The 6,173-nt window shown below is 36.6% G+C and overlaps 1 non-coding gene across 1 annotated transcript; it reads right to left on the bottom strand.

Moving 5' to 3' along the window:
* Positions 1 to 3,716: 3,716 nt before the first annotated feature.
* Positions 3,717 to 3,854, bottom strand: LOC123851285 (U4 spliceosomal RNA). The gene has a single exon (XR_006792524.1). It is a non-coding gene; the product is annotated as a U4 spliceosomal RNA (small nuclear RNA).
* Between the last annotated feature and the right edge of the window lie 2,319 nt (positions 3,855 to 6,173).

The raw sequence follows: 6,173 nt of genomic DNA, 5'->3' as shown, positions 1-6,173 counted from the left end.
GAGAAAAGACTCAAATAAATACAATCACAAATGAGAGTGGAGAAATAAGAAGCAACACCACCAAAACATGAACAATCATAAGAGAATACTATGAAAAACCAAATGCCAACAAATTGGACAACCTGGAAGAAACGGATAAATTCCTAGAAACATATAACCTACCAAAACTAAAACAGGAAGAAATATAAAATTTAGACAGGCTGATAACTAGCAAATAAATTGATTCAGTAATCAAAAAATTCCCAACAAACAAAAGTCCAGGACCAGATGGCATCACAAAGGAATTCTGCCAAGCATTTAAAGAAGAATTAATGTAGTCTTCTCAAAATATTCTAAAACATAGAAAAGGAAGGAAAACTTCTAAATTCATTTATGGGGCCACCATTACCATGATAACAAAACCAAATGAAGACACCACTGTAAAAGAGGACTACAGACCAATATCCCTGATGAATATAGATGCAAAAATCCTCAACAAAATACTAGCAACCTGAATCCAACAATATATTAAAAAATCATTCACCATCATTATTTGAGATTTATTCCTTGGTTGCAAGTGCAGTTCAGTATTTGCAAATCAAGCAACATGATAAAACCATATTAATAAAAGAAAGGGTAAGAACCATATGATCATTTCAATAGACACAAAAAATATGTGACAAAGTACAATGTCCATTCATGATAAAAAACCCTCAACAAATATATTTAGAGAGAACATACCTGAACAAAATAAAGACCATGTATGAAAACCCCCACAGCTAACATCATCCTCAATTAGGGAAAAACAGAGCTCTTTCCCTAAGGTCAAGAACAAGACAAGCATTTCCACTCTCACCATTTTTATTCAACATAATACTGGAAGTCCCAGCCACAGCAACCAGACAACAAAAAGAAATAAAAGGAATAAGTAAAACTTCACTATTTGCAGATGACATGATACTCTATATAGAAAACCTGAAGGAGGGGTGCCTGGGTGGGTCAGAGGGTTAAGTGTCTGTCTTCAGCTCAGGTCATGATCCCAGGGTCCTGGGATCGAGCCCCACATCAGGCTCCCTGCTCAGCAGAGAGCCTGCTTCTCCCTGTCCCTCTGCTTCTCCTCCTGCTTGTGCTCTCTCTCTCTGTCAAATAAATAAATAAAGTAAAAACCTGAAGGACTCCACCATATACTATTACAACTAATAAATGAATTCATTAAAGTCACAGGTTATAAAATCAACATACAGAAATCTGTTGCATTTCTATATACCAATAATGAAGCAGCAGAAAGAGAAATTATGAAAACAATCCCATATCCATTTGCACCAAATACCATAATATACCTAGGAATAAACCTAACCAAATAGGTAAAAGACCTGTACTCTGAAAACTATAAAACATTGATGAAAGAAATTGAAGAAGACACACACACAAAAAAATGGAAAGATATCCCATGCTTATGGATTGGAAGAACAATTATTATTAAAATGTCTATACTACCCAAAGCAATCTACACATTTAGTGCAATCCTTATCAAAATACCAACAGCATTTTTCACAGAATTAGAACAAAGAATCCTAAAATCTGTATGGAACCACAAAAGACCCTGAATAGCCAAAGCAATCTTGAAAAAGAAAAGCAAAGCTGGAGGCATCACAATTCTAGACTTTAAGTTATATTACAAAGGTGTAGTTATCAAAACAGTATGGCAGTGGCACAAAAATAGACACATAGATCAATAAAACAGAATAGAAAACTCAGAAATAAACCCACCACTGTGTAGCCAATTCATGTTGGACAAAGGAGGAAAGAATATCCAATGGGAAAAAGTCTCTTCACAAATGGTGCTGGGAAAACTGGACAGCAAAATGCTAAACAATGAAAATGGACCACTTCCTTACACTATACAAAAAATAAATTCGGGCGCCTGGGTGCCTCAGTTGGTTAAGCGACTGCCTTCGGCTCAGGTCATGATCCTGGAGTCCTGGGATCGAGTCCTGCATTGGGCTCTCTGCTTGGCAGGGAGTCTGCTTCTCCCTCTGACCCTCCTCCCTCTCATGCTCTCTGTCTCTCATTCTCTCTCTCTCAAATAAATAAATAAAATCTTTAAAAATAAATAAATAAAATAAATAAATTCAAGTTGCTCCTGGGTGGCTCAGTCAGCTAAGAGTCCCACTCTTGATTTTGGTTCAAGTCATGGTCTCAGGTTTGTGAGATTGAACCCTGAATCAGGATCTGTGCTCAGCGGGGAGTCTGCTTCCCTCCCTCTCTCTCACCCACTCCCAATGCCCCTCCCCCAACTTGTGCACATGGTCTCTCTCTCTCTCTAAAATAAACAAATGTTGTCGAGGATGTGGAGAAAAGGGAACCCTCTTACACTGTTGGTGGGAAGGCAAGCTGGTACAGCCACTCTGAAAAACAATATGGAGGTTCCTCAAGAAGTTAAAAATAGAGCTACCTTATGACCCAGCAATTGCACTACTGGGTATTTATCCCAAAGATACAGATGTAGTGAAAAGAATGGCCATATGCACCCCAATGTTCATAGCAGCCATGTCCACAATAGCCAAACTTTGGAAGGAGCCAAGATGTCCTTCAACAGATGAATGGATAAAGAAGATGTGGTTCATATATACAATGGCATATTACTCAGCCATTAGGAAGGATGAATACCTACCATTTACATCAACATGGATGGAACTAGAGGGTATTATGCTAAGTGAAATAAGTCAATCAGAGAAAGACAATTATCATATGGTTTCACTCATATGAGGAATATAATAGGGCAGAGGACAATGGGGGAAGGGAGGGAAAACTGAATGGGAAGAAATCAGAGAGGGAGAAAAAACATGAGAGACTATGGACTCCGGGAAACAACAAACTGAGGGTTGTGGAAAGGGAGATGGGTGGGGAGATGGGGTAACTGGGTGATGGGCATTAAGGAGGGTACGTGGTATGATGAGCACTGGGTGTTATACACAACTAATGAATCATTGAACATTATATCAAAAACTAATGATGTACTATATGTTGGTTAATTGAATTTAAATAACAAAAACAAGAAAGGGGAAAGCCTAAAAGGTATGTTTCCTAAACAAAGATCTTATTTTGTTTTATTAGATCAGTGCTGTGATTATATGAAATACTTTTTAGCCTCTTTATTTTGAAAAAAAACCTATCACTTTAGCATCAAAAGTAGTACAACAGTATATGTAAGGGATGGGCTTGGATTCAAAATATCTAAATCTTCACTACTAATAATAGATTATGTACAGTTAGAGAAAAACAAATACCATATGATTTCACTCATAAATGGAATTTAAGAAACAAAACAAATGAGCAAAGGGGAAAAAAGAGAGAGAGAGGCAAACCAAGAAAAAGATTCTTAACTATAGAGCACAAACTGATGGTTACCAGAAGGGAGGTGGGTGAGGAGATGGGTTAAATTAGGTAATGGGGTTTAAGGACCACATTTATGATGAGCACCAGATGTTGTATGGAAGTGCTGAATCCCTATATTGTACACCTGAAACTAATCCATGGTATGTTAACTAACTGGAATTTAAATAAAAACATAAAAACAAAACAAAACATCAATCTTTTTTATAAATAAATAAATAAATAAATAAATAAATAAATAAATAAATAAATAAATTCAAAATGGATTAAAGACCTAAATGTGAGATGTGAACCCATAAAATCCTAAAAGAGAACACAGACAGTAACTTTTTTGCATGGGCCATAACAATATTTTTCTAGATATGTCTCCTGAGGCAAGGGAAACAAAAGCAAAAATAAACTATTGGGACTTCATCAATTAGCAATAATTGCACCTCAGATAAACCTCGTTGGCTACGATACTGCCACTGCACAAAGCTGGGACTTCATCAAAATAAAAGGATTCTGCACTGTGAAAGAAACAATCAATAAAACTAAAAGGCAAGCTTCAGAATGGGAGAAGATATTTGCAAACAACATATGTGATAAAGGGTTGATATCCAAAATACATAAAAAGTTATAAAACTCAACACCCAGAAAAAAAAATCCAATTAAAAAACTGGCAGAAGACATGAACAGACATTTCTCCAGAGAAGGCATACAGATGCCAACAGACACATGAAAGATGTTCATTATCACTTACCATCATGGAAATGCACATCAAAACTACAATGAGATACCACCTCACACCTGTCAAAATGGCTAAAATCAACAACACAAGAAACATCAGGTGTCGGCAAAGATGGAGTAAAAGGAACACTCCTGCACTCTTGGTGGGAATGCAAACTGGTGCAGCCCCTCAGGAATACAGTATGGAGGTTCCTCAAAAATTTAAAAATAGAACTACCCTATGATCCAGTAATCACACTACTGGGCATTTACCCAAAGGATACAAAAACACTAATCCGAAGGGATATATGCACCCTGACATTCATAGCAGCATTATTTATAATAGCCAAGATATGGAAGTAGCCCAAGTGTCCACTGATTGATGAATGTATAAAGAAGTGTTATATGTAAATTTTATATTATTCAGACATATAAAATAATGAAATATTGCCATTTTCTACAACATGGATGAAGGTAGAGAGTATAATTCTAAGTGAAATAAATCAGAGGAAAAAAATCATATAATTTCACTCGTGTGGAATTTAAGGAACAAGATAAATGAGCAAAGGGAAAACAAAACAGAGAGGCAAACCAAGACACAGACTCAATTATAGAGAACAAACTGATGGTTATCAGAGGGGAGGGGGATGGGATGATGGCCTAAATAGGTGATGGGTCTTAGGGAGGTCACTTGCTGTGATAAGCACAGAAAATTGTATGGAATTATTGAATCACTATATTGTACACCTGAAACTAATATGACTGTATGTTAACTAACTGGAATTAAAATTAAAAATTAAAAAAAACCCTATTATTTTCTAAAATAAATAATCTTGGGTGCCCCTGCTGTGCTAGTTTCTACTGAGTGAACGACACAATATTTATTTCATTTTGTTTGGCTTGGTTGTTTTTGTATCAGAGCATAAGCCATCACTTATGCTTTAGACAATGTATATGTTTTGTTCCTTATAGTTAAATTAAACTACTACTGATACAGGGCAGATTCAGGATGATGTGGGAATGTTAAACTATGATTATACTTATTTGTCAAACCTTCACTAGGTATTTTCTAAGTCAAAGAAGGTATCATCTAAAAAAATATAATTTCTAAAGCCAATGGCTTTAGTTAATACATTATACTTGGCATTAAAATTCTAAATATAAAAATGCTTCCCTGTACTGATTAAATTTAAAGTATCTAATTTTGCACTATTTAAATAAAAGCCAACTACAGTCTTTAGCTTAAAATCTAATTTGTCTGATATAAGAATTGCTACCCCAGCTTTCTTTTGAGGTCCATTGGCATGGAAGATGGATCTCCATACCTTCACTTTCAGTCTGGATGTATAGACACATGAAAAAATGTTCATCATCATTAGCCATCAGGGAAATTCAAATCAAAACCACATTGAGATATCACCTTACACCAGTTAGAATGGCAAAAATTGACAAGGCAAGAAACAACAAATGTTGGAGAGGTTGTAGAGAAAGGGGAACCTTCTTACACTGTTGGTGGGAATGCAATTTGGTAGAGCCACTTTGGAAAACAGTGTGGAGGTGCCTCAGAAAATTAAACATAGAACTACCCTATGACCCAGCAATTGCACTCCTGGGTATTTACCCCAAAGAAACAGATGTAGTGAAAAGAAGGGCCATATGCACCCCAATGTTCCTGGCAGCAATGTCCGTAATAGCCAAACTGTGGAAAGAGCCGAGATGCCCTTCAACAGATGAATGGATAAAGAAGATGTGGTCCATATATACAATGGAATATAACTCAGCCATCAAAAAGGATGAATACCCAACTTTTACATCAACATGGATGGGACTAGAGGAGGTCATGCTAAGTGAAATAAGTCAAGCAGAGAAAGTCAATTATCATATGGTTTCACTTATTTGTGGAACATAAGGAATAGCATGGAGAACATTAGGAGAAGGAAGGGAAAAATGAAGGGTGGGAAATTGGAGGGAGAGATGAACCATGAGAGACTATGGACTCTGAGAAACAAACTGAGGGTTTTAGAGGGGAGTGGGGTGGGGGGGTGGGTTAGCCTGATGATGAGTATGAAGGAGAGCACGTACTGCATGGA

The sequence above is a fragment of the Mirounga angustirostris genome, unplaced genomic scaffold (genome assembly GCF_029215605.1).
Source record: "Mirounga angustirostris isolate CCGP_5_RB_7025 unplaced genomic scaffold, mMirAng1.0.hap1 SCAF_11, whole genome shotgun sequence".
In the NCBI taxonomy this organism is placed as follows: Eukaryota; Metazoa; Chordata; class Mammalia; order Carnivora; family Phocidae; genus Mirounga; species Mirounga angustirostris.
The sequence above is the reverse complement of the archived record's forward strand: the minus strand, read 5'-3'. Positions and strand labels throughout refer to the sequence as shown.